Source organism: Zea mays, chromosome 6, assembly GCF_902167145.1.
Source record: "Zea mays cultivar B73 chromosome 6, Zm-B73-REFERENCE-NAM-5.0, whole genome shotgun sequence".
Classification (NCBI taxonomy): domain Eukaryota; kingdom Viridiplantae; phylum Streptophyta; class Magnoliopsida; order Poales; family Poaceae; genus Zea; species Zea mays.
In genome coordinates this window covers 112,422,203-112,440,968 of record NC_050101.1, presented here as the reverse complement: position 1 = coordinate 112,440,968, position 18,766 = coordinate 112,422,203, and the positions used below count along the sequence as shown (strand labels likewise).

At 45.4% G+C, this 18,766-nt stretch overlaps 1 long non-coding RNA gene across 1 annotated transcript; it reads left to right on the top strand.

Moving 5' to 3' along the window:
• The first annotated feature begins 12,971 nt into the window (after positions 1-12,971).
• Positions 12,972-14,000, top strand: LOC103629771 (uncharacterized). The gene is made up of 2 exons (XR_554623.1): positions 12,972-13,056; positions 13,762-14,000. It is a non-coding gene; the product is annotated as an uncharacterized lncRNA (long non-coding RNA).
• Positions 14,001-18,766: the final 4,766 nt, after the last annotated feature.

Here is an 18,766-nt window from a genome sequence, read left to right as displayed (position 1 = left end):
CATGTACCTAATAGACTTTATAATCGGATTTCACAAACTATCAAATCAAATGTAGTCATCATATGAACTATACTATATATTCTAGGAGCAACAATGGAAACTAATAATCGAAATATTACAACCCAATATACAAAATGAATCAGTGAGATACCATACCTTGGTCTACGAAGTATTCCAACTCGAATCTTTGAATAGAGCAACTTTGAAGAAGTTTTGAATTGAGGAGAAATGAGCTCTTCTTGGCCAGCAGCGGGACTGTTTTATAGGCCTCCCTAGCTCGGTGCCAAGATCTGTGGCACCGAGCTAGGAGGCCGCGTCGGTGCCAAGATCTATAGCGCCAGGCTAGGAGGCCGCGTCGACGCCACACCAGCCCTAGCCGCCAGGAGCTGCCTATGCCACGTCAGAGCTCGGCGCCATAGCCTATGGCGCCGAGCTGTGTTACCTCGGCGCCATAGGCTATAGCGCCGAGTATCGGGTCCAAAACGGGAAATAAGTCTTTCAGGGGTCTAAATATAAATTTTTGTCACAAAAATGGCTAAAAAACAAAAAATTCGGCATAGAGGATAGAGAAAGGTAGGGATGTAATCGAATCGAATACGGACGAATATCACTAAAACTATATTTGTTTTTATATTTTTATTCGGATTCGAATTCAAATACAGATAATTTCGGATACGAATACGAATGTTCTCAGACACAAATACAGATAGCTGTGTGTTGAATACAGAACTAGTCGGACACAGATATTGTCAGTAACGATTTTTTTGTCGGATACAGTGTAAGACATCATTCTACACATATCATGGTTATAATCATGTATCCACTCGTTGAGTATAAACATTTTTAGCATTAAATGTGTACATATGTCACGTTTTTTAAAAAATCATGAATTTTTAGGCTACGTGAAAGGGAAATGTGCCCTTGGGCCATTTCTAAGTATTTTGGTGATTGAGTGCCAACACAAGTGGCCATGTGTTAATCTATGTCAAATGATGGACAAAGTGAAAATCAACATAAAGGTATGTTTTTAAGACTTAGTACTTTGTTTTAAGGACTAATGTATTGTGTCTAAGTACTGGAAACAGGAGAAATCAATTTGGAAAAGAGATGGCTTTGTTCAGCCAAAGACAGTTCAGTCTGGGAGCACCGGACTGTCCGGTGGTGCACCGGACAGTGTCCGGTGCGCCAGGCTGGCTCTGGTGAAAAGGCCGCTCTCGGGATTTCATCGGCGGCGTACGGCTAAAATTCACCAGACTGTCCGGTGTGCACCGGACTGTCCGGTGAGCCAACGGTCGGCCGCGCAATCCGCGCGTGACGCGTGGCCGGGCTAACGGTCTGAAGGGGGCACCGGACTGTCTGGTGTGCACCGGAAAGTGTTCGGTGCGCCAACGGCTCCAAATCGCCAACGGTCGGCTGCGCCAGAACAGGAAAGAAATCCGCACCGGACAGTGTCCGGTGGTGCACCGCACTGTCCGGTGCGCCGGTCGACAGAAGGCAAGAATTGCCTTCCTGGAATGCTCTCAATGGCTCCTAGCTGCCTTGGGGCTATAAAAGGGACCCCTAGGCGCATGGAGGAGGACACCAAGCATTCCTAAGCACCAAGACTCCAGTTCCGCGCATTTGATTCTTTGTGATAGCAACTAGAGCTCCATTTGAGTAGAGAACTCTTCGAGTTGTGTTGTGAGCTCGAGTTGTGACTTGTGTGCGTGTTTGTGCTCTGATTTTGTGTCTTGTGTGCGTTGCTCATCCCATCCTTACTTCCGTGCTTCTTAGTGAACATCAAATTGTAAGGGCGAGAGGCTCCAAGTTATGGAGATTCCTCGCAAGCGGGATATAGTGAAACAAAACAAAACACCATGGTATTCAAGTGGGTCTTTGGACCGCTTGAGAGGGGTTGAGTGCAACCCTCGTCCGTTGGGACGCCACAACGTGGAGTAGGCAAGTGTTGGACTTGGCCGAACCACGGGATAAACCACTGTGCCTATCTGTGTTGATCATCTTGTGGTTATTGTGTTTTGCGAGAACTCCTCTCTAGCCACTTGGCTTTATTGTGCTAACTCCTAATCAAGTTTTGTGGCATTAAGTTTAAAGTTTTTACAGGATCACCTATTCACCCCCCTCTAGGTGCTCTCAATTGGTATCGGAGCCGTCCTCTTCACGTAAGGGATTAATCGCCTGAAGAGATGGATCCTAAGGGAAAGGGGATGGTGATCAATGATAAGGAGAAGGAGTCCTTCATCAATGAGCCGAAAGACGACAAGCCTACCGACTCGGGCTCAAGTCATAAGAAGAAGGACGGGAAGAAGAAGAGGCGCATCAAGAAGATCGTCTACTACGACGACTGCGACGAGTCCTCTTCTTCCCAAAAGGACAACGACGACAACGACTACGAGAAAAAGAAGACGGTTAACTCGAACTTTTCTTTTGATTATTCTCGTATTCCGCAAAGTTCAAATGCTCATTTGCTTTCCATTCCCCTTGGTAAACCTCCTCACTTTGATGGAGAGGACTACGGATTTTGGAGTCACAAAATGCGTAGCCACTTGTTCTCTCTCCATCCAAGTATATGGGAGATAGTGGAGAATGGAATGCAATTTGATAGTACGGATAGTCCCTTGTTTATTAATGAACAAATTCACAAAAATGCACATGCTACTACTGTGTTGTTAGCCTCATTGTGCAGGGATGAATATCATAAAGTGAGCGGCTTGGATAACGCCAAGCAGATTTGGGACACCCTCAAGATCTCACATGAGGGGAACGACGTCACCATGCTCACCAAGATGGAGTTGGTGGAAGGCGAACTAGGAAGGTTCGCGATGATCAGGGGAGAGGAGCCAACCCAAACTTACAACCGGCTCAAGACCCTCGTCAACAAAATAAGGAGCTATGGAAGTACACGATGGACGGACCACGACGTCGCCCGCCTAATGCTAAGGTCTTTTACTGTCCTTGATCCACATCTGGTAAACAATATTCGTGAGAATCCTAGGTACACCAAGATGTCGCCCGAAGAAATACTTGGAAAGTTCGTAAGCGGGCGAATGATGATCAAGGAGGCAAGATACGTTGATGATGCATTAAATGGCCCAATCCATGAGCCTCAAGCCATTGCTCTCAAGGCAACAAGTAGCAGGGAGGTGCTACCTAGCAAGGTGGCACAAATTGAGGCGGCTGGGTTAAATGAAGATGAAATGGCCCTCATCATCAAGCGCTTCAAGACGACGCTCAAAGGTCGCAAGGAGCATCCCAACAAAAGCAAGACGAAGGGAAAGCGCTCCTGCTTCAAGTGTGGTAAGATTGGTCATTTTATCGCTAATTGTCCCGATAATGATAGTGACCAGGAACAAGAGAAGAAGAGGGAAAAGAAGAAGGCTTACAAGAAGGCTAAGGGCGAGGCACACCTTGGCAAGAAGTGGGACTCGGATTGTTCGTCGTCCGACTCCGACAACGAAGGACTCGCCGCCTCAGCCTTCAACAAATCGTCCCTCTTCCCCAATGAGCATCACACCTGCCTCATAGCAAAGGAGAAGAAGGTAAACACTCAAAAGTCTACTTATGCTTCTTCTAGTGATGATGAATCTAGCGATGATGAAATAGACTACACTAGTTTGTTCAAGGGCTTAGAAAGAACTAAAATCAATAAGATCAATGAATTGATTGATGCTTTGAATGATAAGAATAGATTGTTAGAAAAGCAAGAGGATCTTTTGTATGAAGAACATGATAAATTTGTAGAGGCACAAAAATCTCTTGCTTTAGAAGTTAAAAGGAATGAAATGCTTTCTTGTGAACTATCTACTTGCCATGAGACCATTTCTAGTTTAAAAGTGTTAATGATGATTTAAATGATAAACTAGAAGTAGCAAATAGATCTAACTCTTGTGTAGAACATGTTGTGATTTGCAATAGGTGTAAAGATTTTAATGTTGATGCTTGTAGTGAACACCTAGTCTTAATGCCCAACTTAAGACTAGCAAAAATGAATTTGATAAACTAAAATTTGCAAGGGATGCCTACACCATTGGTAGACACCCCTCAATTAAGGATGAGCTTGGCTTCAAGAGGGAAGCCAAGAACTTAACAAGTCATAAGGCTCCCATCTCCGCCAAGGAGAAAGGGAAGGCCCCTATGGCTAATAGTGATCAAAAGAACCATGCTTTCATGTACCATGATAGGAGATATTCTAAGAATGTTCATTATGATAGAAGTTACAATGATGTTGTTTCACATGCCATGATTGCTTCAAGTTCTTCTATTATGCATGATAGAAGTTTGGCTAGGAGAAATGTCATTCATCATATGCCTAGGAGAAATGTTCATGTACCTAGGAAAATAAGTAATGAACCTTCTACAATTTATCATGCTTGCAATGCTTCCTTTGCTATTTGTAGAAAGGACAAGAAAGTGGTTGCTAGAAAATTAGGGGCAAAATGCAAGGGAGATAAAACTTGCATTTGGGTCCCTAAGGCTATTGTTACTAACCTTGTAGGACCCAACATGAGTTGGGTACCTAAGACCCAAGCCTAAATTGCCTTGCAGGTTTATGCATCCGGGGGATCAAGCTAGATTATCGACAGCGGATGCACAAACCACATGACGGGGGAGAAGAAAATGTTCACCTCCTACGTCAAGAACAAAGATTCCCAAGACTCAATCATATTCGGTGACGGGAATCAAGGCAAGGTTAAAGGACTAGGAAAAATAGCTATTTCTTCCGAGCATTCTATCTCTAATGTGTTTTTAGTTGAATCGCTTGGATATAATTTGTTGTCCGTTAGTCAATTATGTAATATGGGATATAATTGCTTATTCACAAATGTAGATGTGTCTGTCTTTAGAAGGAGTGATGGTTCATTAGCTTTTAAGGGTGTATTAGACGACAAACTCTACTTAGTTGATTTTGCAAAAGAGGAGGCCGGTCTAGATTCATGCTTAATTGCTAAGACTAGCATGGGCTGCCTGTGGCATCGCCGTTTAGCACATGTGGGGATGAAGAACCTTCACAAACTTCTAAAGGGAGAACATGTAATAGGTCTAACAAATGTAACCTTCGAAAAGGATAGACCTTGTGCAGCTTGTCAAGCAGGTAAACAGGTGGGAAGCTCTCATCATACCAAAAATGTGATGACCACATCAAGACCTTTGGAGTTGCTTCATATGGATCTCTTCGGACTCGTCACCTATCTAAGCATAGGAGGAAGTAAGTATGGTCTTGTTATCATTGATGACTTTTCCCGCTTCACTTGGGTATTCTTTTTGCAGGATAAAACAGAAACCCAAGGGACCCTCAAGCGCTTCCTAAGGAGAGCTCAAAATGAGTTCAAGCTCAAAGTGAAGAAGATAAGGAGCGACAACGGGTCGGAGTTCAAGAACCTTCAAGTAGAAGAGTACCTTGAGGAGGAAGGAATCAAGCACGAGTTCTCCGCTCCCTACACACCACAGCAAAATGGTGTGGTAGAGAGGAAGAACAGGACGCTCATCGACATGGCGAGGACGATGCTTGGAGAGTTCAAGACTCCCGAGCGGTTTTGGTCGGAAGCTGTGAACACGGCTTGCCATGCCATAAACCGGGTCTACCTTCATCGCCTCCTCAAGAAGACGTCATATGAGCTTCTAACCGGTAACAAACCCAATGTGTCATACTTTCGTGTATTTGGGAGCAAATGTTATATTCTAGTGAAGAAAGGTAGAAATTCTAAGTTTGCTCCCAAAGCTGTAGAAGGGTTTTTGTTAGGTTATGACTCAAATACAAAGGCGTATAGGGTCTTCAACAAATCATCGGTTTTGGTTGAAGTCTCTAGCGACGTTGTATTTGATGAGACTAATGGCTCTCCAAGAGAGCAAGTTATTGATCTTGATGATGTAGATGAAGAAGACGTTCCAACAGCCGCAATACGCACCATGGCGATTGGAGATGTGCGGCCACAGGAACAAAAGGAGCAAGATCAACCTTCTTCCTCAACAATGGTGCATCTCCCAACCCAAGACGATAAACAGGTTCATCAAGAAGAGGCGTGTGATCAAGGGGGAGCACAAGATGATCAAGTTATGGAGGAAGAAGCACCACAAGCCCCTCCAACTCAAGTTCGAGCGACGATTCAAAGGAATCATCCCGTCGACCAGATATTGGGTGATATTAGCAAGGGAGTAACTACTCGCTCTAAATTAGTTAATTTTTGTGAGCATTACTCTTTTGTCTCTTCTATTGAGCCTTTCAGGGTAGAAGAGGTCTTGCTAGATCCGGACTGGGTGTTGGCCATGCAGGAGGAGCTCAACAACTTCAAGAGAAATGAAGTTTGGACACTGGTGCCTCGTCCCAAGCAAAACATTGTGGGAACCAAGTGGGTGTTCTGCAACAAACAAGACGAGCACGGGGTGGTGACAAGGAACAAGGCACGACTTGTGGCAAAAGGTTATGCCCAAGTCGCAGGTTTGGACTTTGAGGAGACTTTTGCTCCTGTGGCTAGGCTAGAGTCAATTCGCATATTGTTAGCCTATGCCGCTCACCATTCTTTCAGGTTGTACCAAATGGATGTGAAGAGCGCTTTCCTCAACGGGCCAATCAAGGAGAGGGTGTACGTAGAGCAACCCCCTGGCTTTGAGGATGAATGGTACCCCGACCACGTGTGTAAGCTCTCTAAGGCGCTCTATGGACTTAAGCAAGCCCCAAGAGCATGGTATGAATGCCTTAGAGACTTTTTAATTGCTAATGCTTTCAAGGTTGGGAAAGCCGATCCAACTCTTTTTACTAAGACTTGTGATGGTGACCTATTTGTGTGCCAAATTTATGTCGATGACATAATATTTGGCTATACTAACCAAAAGTCTTGTGAAGAGTTTAGCAGGGTGATGACTCAAAAATTTGAGATGTCGATGATGGGCGAGTTGAACTACTTCCTTGGGTTCCAAGTGAAGAAACTCAAGGATGGCACCTTCATCTTCCAAACGAAGTAACACAAGACTTGCTAAAGCGGTTTGGGATGAAGGATGCCAAGCCTGCAAAGACTCCAATGGGAACCGACAGACATGTCGACCTCAACAAAGGAGGTAAGTCCGTTGATCAAAAGGCATACCGGTCTATGATAGGGTCTTTACTTTATTTATGTGCTAGTAGACCGGATATTATGCTTAGTGTATGCATGTGTGCTAGATTTCAATCTGATCCAAGGGAGTGTCACTTAGTGGCTGTGAAGCGAATTCTTAGATATTTAGTTGCTACGCCTTGCTTCGGGATCTGGTATCCAAAGGGGTCTACCTTTGACTTAATTGGATACTCAGACTCCGACTATGCTGGATGTAAGGTCGATAGGAAGAGTACATCGGGGATGTGCCAATTCTTAGAAAGGTCCCTGGTGTCGTGGAGGTCTAAGAAACAAACTTCCGTTGCCCTATCCACCGCTGAGGCCGAGTGTGTTGCCGCAGGACAGTGTTGCGCGCAACTACTTTGGATGAGGCAAACTCTCCGGGACTTTGGCTACAATCTGAGCAAAGTCCCACTCCTATGTGATAATGAGAGTGCTATTCGCATGGCGGATAATCCTGTTGAACACATGCCGCACAAAGCACATAGACATCTGGCATCACTTTTTGAGAGACCACCAGCAAAAGGGGGATATCGAAGTGTTTTATGTTAGCACCGAGAACCAGCTAGCCGATATCTTTACCAAGCCTTTAGATGAGAAGACCTTTTGCAGGCTACGTAGTGAGCTAAATGTCTTAGATTCGCGGAACTTGGATTGATCTTTAGCATACATGTGTTTTATGCCTTTGATCATGTTCCTTTATGCATATTGTTGTCTATTTATGGTGTTCAAGTTGTACAAACACTCCCCGGACCTCAAAAGTCCATGTGTGAGTAATGCACATATTTAGGGGGAGATGTGCTACAACTTGACCCTTTGAGACTAACCATGTGCTTGAGTTCTCTTAATTTAGTCTCAAAGGAGGTTTGAAAGGGAAAAGGTGGACTTGGACCATGCAAGACTTCCACTGCACTCCGATGAGAGGGTAACTTATTCCAAGTCCATCTCCATGCTCTTATTGCCTTTTTACTCTTAATTGAAGATTTTAGTGAGGCAATGGGGTTCAAGGGCCAAAAATGATCCCGTTTTGGTGCTTGATGCCAAAGGGGGAGAAATTAAGGGCCAAAGCAATAAATGGATCAGCTACCACTTGAGAACACTTGAGAATTTTGAAAATAGTAGAATAGAGCTTTTGGTTTGTCAAAACTCTCTTATTGTCTCTCTTGTCAAAAATTGGCCTCTTGTGGGGAGAATGGTTGATTATGGGAAAAACGGGGAGTTTTTGAAATCTTTGAACAATTTCTCTTGGAACAACTCTCTTTATGTCTCAACAAGTGTGTTTGACTTAGAGATAGGAAATTGAGATTGATTTGCAAAATCAAAACTAAGTGGTGGCAAAGAATGATCCAAATATGCCAAATTTGATTCAAAACAAATCTGTGTTCTTATTTGCATTGATATTGCACATCTTTGTATTGCTTTTGTTGTGTTGGCATAAATCACCAAAAAGGGGGATATTGAAAGGGAAATGTGCCCTTGGGCCATTTCTAAGTATTTTGGTGATTGAGTGCCAACACAAGTGGTCATGTGTTAATCTATGCCAAATGATGGACAAAGTGAAAATCAACATAAAAGTATGTTTCTAAGACTTAGTACTTTGTTTTAAGGACTAATGTATTGTGTCTAAGTACTAGAAACAGGAGAAATCAATTTGGAAAAGAGATGGCTTTGTTCAGCCAAAGACAATTCAGTCTGGGAGCACCGGACTGTCCGGTGGTGCACTGGACAATGTCTGGTGCGCCAGGCTGGCTCTGGTGAAAAGACCGCTCTCGGGATTTCGTCGGCGGCGTACGGCTAAAATTCACCGGACTGTCCGGTGTGCACCGGACTGTCCGGTGAGCCAACGGTCGGCCGCACAATCCGCGCGTGACGCGTGGCCGGGCCAACGGTCTGAAGGGGGCACCGGACTGTCCGGTGTGCACCGGACATTGTCCGGTGCGCCAACAGCTCCAAATCGCCAACGGTCGGCTGCGCGAGAACAGGAAAGAAATCCGCACCAGACAGTGTCCGGTGGTGCACCGGACTGTTCGGTGCGCCAGTCGACAGAAGGCAAGAATTGCCTTCCTGGAATGCTCTCAACGACTCCTAGCTGCCTTGGGGCTATAAAAGGGACCCCTAGGCGCATGGAGGAGGACACCAAACATTCTCTAAGCATTCCTAAGCACCAAGACTCCAATTCCGCGCATTTGATTCTTTGTGATAGCAACTAGAGCTCCATTTGAGTAGAGAACTCTTCGAGTTGTGTTGTGAGCTCGAGTTGTGACTTGTGTGCGTGTTTGTGCTCTGATTTTGTGTCTTATGTGCGTTGCTCATCCCATCCTTACTTTCGTGCTTCTTAGTGAACATCAAATTGTAAGGGCGAGAGGCTCCAAGTTATGGAGATTCCTCGCAAGCGGGATATAGTGAAACAAAACAAAACACCGTGGTATTCAAGTGGGTCTTTGGACCGCTTGAGAGGGGTTGAGTGAAGTATTGATAACCTCAAGTTTCCACATGAAAATGATAAAGTGAAGTATTGATTATGTTGAAACTTGGATACTTAGAGTGATTTCATGTGTAATTCACGGAACAAGTGAAAGTGAAATTAAAGAAACACCAGCATATTGTGGATTTTATGGTCCAAATATTTTAGAGGATTATATTTGACATATGTTATGCCTGCGTAAAATTTCATAAATTTCTAAGGCTATTTGTGCATTATTATTTTTTTTCTAAAAAAACAACAAAATGCACATAGCTATCCGAATAAGATATTCAGATATCCGAGAAGATTTATCCGAGAAAATATCTGAATATTTGATATCCAACGGATATCAGACATATTGTATTCGAATTCGATATCCGTATTCGTATCCGTTATCCAAAAAATATCTGAATATCCGAAAATTTCATCTGAACCAGCGTTCACCATCTTCAAATCTAGATTCGGACGGATATTTTCTGAACCATATTACATCTCTCGGGAAAGGGAACAAGTGGACGAGGGAGGAGGGGACGGGCACTCTGGATTCGGGAACAGTTGCGCGTGCAGTACGTGTTAACTAAAAAGTGGGTCTCTAGGATTGTAAGATAAAATTTAAACTATATATATATATATATATATATATATATATATATATATGGAGCACTGAGCTCCAATAGTTAAAGGAAGCCCAGGTCGATTATCCCTGCAACGTGGTTCAACCCAGCGCGCCGACTCAAACAGGCTGTCGGGTGCGCCACCCACCCCACGTCTGTGCGCGCAAAAAAGGGTACATGAGTCAAATACGTTCCCTTACATGCGTGTAAATTTTGGAAAGATATGTGTGACAGTTTCTATTTTAAATGATTTATTTTCTTTATAAATTTAGGATCGCTGCAACAGCCATGCAGCTAGACTCGTTAGAACCATTTTATGATATATACTGATACTAAATATGCTACATTGTGTAGATAATTATGCAATTCAGTATACTACATAAAAATATGTAACCAGCTGCATACGCACGAATTTATGATGAAAATAATGTGCAATGAAAGGAAATGAATTGCAAGCATAGAAACAAAAAATCGTATTTAATGTTTTATTTTCTTCATAAATATAGGATCCCTCCAACAGCCAAGCAGCTAAACACATTAGAACTAGTTTATGATATATTATAATACAAATTATACTACACGGTGTAGGTATTTATGTAATTCAGTACACTGCGTAAAAAATCTGGCATGTTGTTCACTGGTGGACGCATCTCCGGGTTGGAGCGTAAAAACCTTAAGTTTTGAGCATAAAATCCCTCAATTATAAGCGTAAACACCGAGCCAATGTAAGAGGTTGATAACTATAGTAGGTTGTTATTACGATCCTATTTTTATGGCAGATCCGAAAAACATGACAGCCGCATGCATGCGGTTTCTATTTTATACAGATCCAAAAATTATGGCAAAATGCATGCATGAGTCAAACACGATCCCTTGCATGCGCGTAAATTTATGAAAGATATGTGTGACAGTTTCTATTTTAAATGCTTTATTTTCTACATAAATTTAGGATCGCTGCAACAACCATACAACTAGACTCGTAATAACCATTTTATGATATATACTGATACTAAGTATGCTACATTGTGTAGATAATTATGCAATTCGGTATGTTGCGTAAAGATCAGTTACCAGCTCCATGTGCACAAATTTATGATGGAAAGAATATGCAATGAAAGGAAATGAATTGCATGCATAGAAACAAAAAATCATATTTAATATTTTATTTCCTTCATAAATATAGGATCCCTTCAACAGCCATGCAGCTAAATGCATTAGAACTAGTTTATGATATATACTGATACAAATTATACTACACGGTGTATGTATTTATGCAATTCGTTACACTGCGTAAAAAATCTGGCATGTTGTTCACTGGTGGACGCATCACCGGGTGGAGCGTTAAAACCTTAAGTTTTGAGCATAAAATCCCTCAATTATAAGCGTAAATACCGAGTCAATGTGAGAGGTTGATAGCTCTAGTAGGTTGTTATTACGATCTTATTTTTATGACAGATCCAAAAAACATGGCAGTCGCATGCATGCAGTTTCTATTTTTATACAGATCCAAAAAATGGCAAAATCGTTGGAGTTTTCATTGCATGCGCGCAAATTACGAACAACATAAATGAAGGAATTGCCTTTCCAATGTGTATGCAAAGCAGTAAACTGATATACGAACTCCATGTTTAAGCATAAAATCGTACAGTTTTTAGCGTAAATAATACATGTGGTAGGCATAAAACACAATAATCGAACAGAAAATACGAATCGAAGGAGGTAGTGGCCGGAGGACGTCGTCGATGACACGAGCACAAATGTAGGTCGTCACTCGGGCCACCCAAACTGCGCCGGATCATAGGATGTCACGCGCGATCATCATTGCGCGCATCTCGTGCCTTCCGTGACGCCGCTCACTCGAACCTCGCGCCTCATGCGTCGCCGTCGCTACTCGCACGTCGACGGGCACTGCTTGCTCGCCGGCCTTGGAAGTGCCGCCTCCTTGGGGCCTCGGGAACGCCACCGCTTGCCCGCACAAGGGCCCGCTGTCGCTCGCCCTCTGGATCGGGGAGCCGCCGCCACCGGCCTGGAAACCGCCGCCACTACTCCGGATCGAGGAACCTCCGCCACCGCGCGTCGAGGTCATGGAGCTGCGGCCACTGGCTGGGGGTCCACCGTCACGCACGCTCTGGGGCAACCGTCGGCGTCGCACGCGGTGTCGCTAATGAAATAGGGTGAAGCGTAAAAAACTGAACCTTAGCACTCCGGGTCCTGTTTTATAGACGTCCGGACCTGGTCCGACTCGACCGGATTGCACCATCCGACCTGGGCTTCCTCTAGTTATTGGAAGCACAGGGCTATTAATATATATATATATATATATATATATACATACATATATACATATCTTCCATGTATATCTTCCATGGAATTTCCTCTAGTTGTTTTTCTACTGTGAAATTATCTTCCATGTAGCTTTGGAGCAGGAAATGTATATCTGCAAAAGGTTAATAGCAATTTATACAACAAAAGAAAATATGTTTTGCCCTCATGTTTCAGGACAATGCTTCCACCAGCGCGGCAGTAGAGGCGGAAGCAAGGGGTTGGGCTTTTGTCAGGTGCTGGATAGCGTGATGCCAAACGTGCCAGCCACTCTTGCTGCCGTCCGCCTCCCTCTTCCACGATAGGTTCGCCCGCACCAAGCCTAGACGCAGATAGCTCTCGACCGTCCGCTACAGCGCTGTCAAAGGTGAATCTTATTCTCTTCTGCTCATAGGTTGCGAGGCTTGGGCTGAGAAGTTAATTTAGCTGCTCTTTTGACGTGATGGTACGGTTCAGAGACGGTAATGGAGGAGGCCTCGCCCGGGACGGTGGAGGAGCCGCTGCTGGTGAACACAATCAGAGGGAAAAAGGTTGAGAGGGCACCAATCTGGCTCATGAGGCAAGCCGAGAGGTACATGAACGCAAGTCCACTTCCATTTTGTGACAGTCTTCTATGTTGGTCTGCTAAGCATTTCTGTAATTAACATTCCAGTGCGTATCTTGAAGCAATGAACTAAATTGTTTATTAGTATTATATAGTAGTAGTCTCCAAAACCGATTGATAAAGTATTTTAGAAATAGAGGAATTAACCAATATTCTTTATAGCAGTGAACATAAATGCTAAATGTTTGTCGAGTGCTGTGATATGTGTCACTTCATGATTTGTTATATAACGTGCTTTCGAACTGGGCCTTATTGCTTAGGAATATGTCCCATATGGTATTCACTACAAGTTTTAATATTAGATTACAGATATCATACTGTACCCAGAAGTTGCCTTCACATGAGATACAAAGTCTGATTTTATTCTTGACCCAAGAAATGCAAACGCCTTGAGACCAAAGAAGGTTGTCATAAGGTCAAGGAACTAGAAACGTTATATGTTTTTGTGACAGTCTGACCTGAGTTGTCTCTCATAGCTACAATAACTTTTAGGATCAGCATCTCTGATGAGTGATAAAATGTGTCAGTTGTTAGTGGTCATTGGTGCTTAATTGAGTTACCGCCTAACATTTTATCTATGTATATGCTTTGTGATAGCATTGGACTTTTTTTCCTTATTGGCACAATCGTTTTTGACTTGTTCTGATTTCTTTTTTTTCTGCCGGCTTGCAGTGCCTCAAGATTCTGAAGGTTTCCGTCAACCTGACATGCACCACGGAATGGAGGTTCGCCTTGGTTTGTCCAAGGGACCTACTGCCCTAGCTTCAGTTGAGGCAGTGAATGTAGTTCTGCGGTTCTGCCGCACGTTGATGCACCTTAGTCCAGTACACTCGGGTCAATAAAAGACCACATTAGGATGGTGAAACGGTGAAAACTGATGGCTTGCATATGTTCAGAGTGTTATGTTGTAATGAACGCATATTGCGAAGCATCGCAGTTGAGCTTCAGGATCTCTGCAGCTGCAGGTGGCTTCTTCCGTACTCGAATTAGAGTTAGCTGTGAATTGCAATCCTTTTGTTATTTTTCTCTAACTTGTACGAGGAAAGCAATCCATAGGAATTTTCAAATATGCAAACAAAATCCATAGGAATATTTGGTGCAAGGCTGATTTTTTCACTAATTATCTAGATCAACTCACTTGTTATTATTGTTGAGTTGATTCTTGATAGCATCACTAAACAATAACATATCCGTGTACAAGTATCCACCGTTGCAACGCACGGGCATATACCTAGTATATATATATATATACACACACACACACACACTAGGTGAGTGCCCGTGCGTTGCAATGGAACCGTATAATAACACAATAACTTATGTACATATGTGTGTTATATTGTTATAGGTATGTTCCCGTGCGTTGCGACGGAAGTAAAACATTTGTATGAAACATTGATACGGAACGACAAACATCACTATAATATGCAAAATCCGTGTGGAAAGTATTATCATTGTCACACAAATTATTTCTAAAAAGTTAATTTAGAATTTTAATTGCAGACAAATGTGTCGACAACCGTACACTAATCAGCTAATCTTTTTTAGCATATCGATAAGTCTTTGTTGTATGTTTGCAGGGATGGTATATCGGCACGAATTGTCCTCATAACTTAACAGATCAATCACAAAGTTCCTTCGAAGAATCTTTGCATCCTACAGACAAAGACATAAGAAAACAAAAAATATTATCTTGTAAAACGAGGTAGCTGGAATGTATGTTTTGAACATAAAACGAACGTACTACACTCACCCCAACAAATTTCATTTGTCTGTCATTCCCCCACATGGTCATAGCTTGTAGAACAAGGTAGCTGGTATTAAACCTATAGAATAATGTTTAGACAACTATGTTTTATACAATGATTATCATAAAAAAAAATTAAACTGCTGAGAAGGTGGTACGAAGAAAATACCCACTTAAGTCAATGGAACATCAGTCTGAATTGTATGTTCCCACTTAAATATATCCTCCGCTCATCCAGAACGTTTCTTGTTGTAAGCAATCTTATATTTCTTTGAGGCCATGATAATCGCTTCCGCAAACCTCTTGTCTGGCATGTGTTTACACCAATCTTGAGTCAGTGTAAAGTCGATAAAAGTCACATGCTTTTTAACATGATCTATTACGAAAAGGGTGTGATATCCGTTGAATTTTCATGGCATAAGAACCTGAAAAATAGCAGTCATTAGGATTGCAAAGAACTGTCCTTTATAAATACATTCGAAATGAACACATACTTACATATCTACAACCCGTGATATAATAATTCATTGATGGCCAACAATCGAGTGTTTTGGCTAACTCTTCTGTTGTAGGATCCTGATGGTACTTTGGAAGTTTACCAAAACCAACCATTCTCTGGACAATATATATACATGTCCACATGAGGATTAGATGTAGATACTATATATTAATACATTAATGATTGGAAACAAACTTACCCAGAAACGCATGTCCATATAATGCTTTCTATTATTTATGATTTCTCCTTTCGGCCCACGTGACTCTTTATTGGCAAGCAGTCGAACAGCCATGTCCTTAGAGTCATATGGAGTGGTAGCATCGCGTTTTCTGTGTGCGCGTGCGTGAAAGTAGTCGTCGTAGCAGCATGCAAACACACGTACACATGTGTTGGTACCCTAAATCAGGGGTACCCTCTCCTACAACATAAAGGCATCGCACCCATGCGACGCCTCCTGGCCGCGTGGAGGACCGCGCCTAACTCCACCGGACGGGCGGGCCAAAGGGCGCCACGTGGCGAGGAAAGGCACCATGCCTCAGTAAGACCGGACCCCCACAGAAGATCACCGGGCCCCTGGATACATACAGGTCCGGAGCCCCGGGGGAGGTCCGAACCCCGGCAGGGTTCCGGACCGAGAAGGACCTTGGGGTATGCAGGGTCCGGTGCTGACACGTGTGCAGGCCTTGTTCTCCGCTCCCCGCGCAGGCGAAGGCCCGCTGCTTGTGGCCCATGACATAAGCCATCGGGCCGAGCCTGACGTAAAGACGTGTAGCCCCTGCATTTATTGAGGAGAGGACGCGCCGCCTGCTACTGCGCTGACAGGCGACGTGCCCTCTCAGCATTTATTGTGTCCTGTCCCATCCGCTGGCAGGCGACGTCAAGGTCATCCGGCAGGCGGCGAGCCTGCTAGGTCTGCTGGCAAACAGTGCGCCCGTGCCAAGCAGCGCACTGTGTTATCCCTTCTACAAGAAGCTTGCCCTGCACGCCGAAGATACATAGATCTTGGACGACAGGACACAAGGGGATTGCCCCGGCAACAAATATTTATAGTTCCAAGTGTTATATTCTCTATGTCCTTGGGCCCACATGTCGGGGCTTAGTGCCTTTGTGCATGCCCCCCTTCAACTATAAAAGGGGAGGCATGTGACGTTACAAGACTCAGACCCAACTCTAGGCAGACACTCTCAAGTTCATACAAGCTCCCAAACAATACATCACACAATGGAGTAGGGTATTACACTCCGGCGGCCCGAACCACTCTAAATCCTCGCGTGCTCTCGTGTGTTGATCCACCAGTCTCGTAGCAAGCAAAACACTTAGGCCCCTCCTCTCTTTAGGATTTAGGGTGGGTGCAATCTGCCACCCGGCCGGGGAGATTTCCTCCCCGACATTTGGCGCGCCAGGTAGGGGACAGGCTTCAAGTTTTCGCTTGTTTTCTCGCTCGGCATGATGGTGCGGATCATCGAGCACCGCTCCGAAACTTCGGAGGATTTCGTGATGGAGCAGGAGGTTGCGTCCTCCGCACCACGAGTGCCCGACAGCCCCGACTCTGGGACTGCACCGTGCACGCCGTGCAGCAGCACACACCAGCGCAGGCGTCCCGAACTCCATCGAGGGTAGCGCCTACGGCGCTGTCTGCAGCCAGAGAGTTGCTACGCCACCCCCTAGCTCTACGGCATCACCGGGGGCCATGAAGCAGTGGCGCGACAACGTCGACCGACTGCTCGGCATGACACATTCTACTTCAACTAGGTCGAGGCCTCGGTCATCCTGGCGCCAACGCGAGGCGACGGCGTCTGTGCGCTCGCCCTTCGTAAGGGGTGCACAGAGCGACGACCTCCGGGCGAGCTCAACCGTAGGCGTACGGGAGAAGACAACTGGGTCTCTTTGGAAAGGGCGCGTGAGCGCCGACAGAACGTCGAGGGTCGCAACCTCGACCAAGATTTCGCTGCGGAGGCACCGTAGACACCAGTGGGCGCCCGGTCCCAAACGGGTGTCCCCTTGACCGACATGGGCTGCGTCACCCTCGCTGACCATCTTTGCACGGCATCATGGCCGCCCAAGTTCCAGCCACACATGCCGGAAAAATATGATGGGACAACGAACCCATCGGAGTTTCTGCAAGTATATGTCACCGCCATCATGGCGGCGGGTGGAAACACCGCCGTAATGGTGACATATTTTCATGTCGCCCTGTCTGGACTAGCCCGGACTTGGCTCATGAACCTCGCCCCAAGATCAATCTACTCCTGGGAAGAGCTCTGTGCGCGGTTCGTGGCAAACTTCGCCAATGCTTATCAACAGCACGATGTAGAGGCCCACCTCCATGCTGTGAGGCAGGAGCCAGGTGAGACCCTCCGGAAGTTCATCTCCCACTTCACCAAGGTGCGAGGTACGATACCTCATATTTCCGATGCCTCCATCATCACGGCCTTCCGACAGGGGGTACGTGATAAGAAAATGTTGGAGAAATCGGCCACACATGATGTGGAGACTGTCCCCACGCTCTTCGCCCTGGCGGACAAGTGTGCCAGAGCTGCTGAAGGCCGAGCATGGCACTCGGCCCCACAAACCGGGACCACCCAGACGGGAGGTTCGGGTGCCATCCCCCGGGACGGTAGAAAGAAAAAGAAGGGCCACGGCTACGAGAAGCCACAGTCTACCGCGCTGGTCGTCGCAGCCGCGACCGGAGGCCGGGGCGACCGCAACAAATGCCCACGACCACAAAGGAGTAACGACGGCTCGTGCCCTATACATCCCAACGGTCGCCACAACGCCGTGGAGTGTTGCCGCCAGCGAGCGACATGAGCAGTCTTCCAGAGACGGCTCCCCACCTCGCCGCCGTCCTGGCAAAGAAAAGGTCGACGACAGCGAGGTGGCTGCGGCTAAACAGGACCTCGGATATCAGTCACCCAAAGGAGACCTGAAGGACATCTTCGCAAAAGACTCCCACTCCGACGGCGACGACTAGGCGGACCACCGGCGGGATCCCATGTACCCCGGCCTACGGAGCTGAAGCCTGCCTTCCTCTGGAAACCCATCTGGATTCCCCACGGGTCTAGCTTTCTGACAGGTTCATCCAGGAATGACCACAGCCAAAGGCGGGGCCTCCTTCATCAAATGCAGATGGGAACCCAGGGTCGGGACCTAATCCTACAAAGGTACCAGACCAAATCAGGGCTCCGTAACACTCCCCCAGCTGGGAAGGACCCTTCATGGTAATGGGGGTACCCCGACCGAAGGGCAACTGTCTAGCTATGACCGAAGGAATGCCTCCCCCAGTGTTGAAATATCTCTGTAAGTTTTATCTATAGAGCAAGTCTGAGGGGTCGAAGTTTTTCCTTTTTGTAACTAGGTAGTGCACACGGGTATGCCAACCCGGTAGGGTCTGCCCCCATAAACCCGGCCTGTTGGCCCGCACCCATACATGA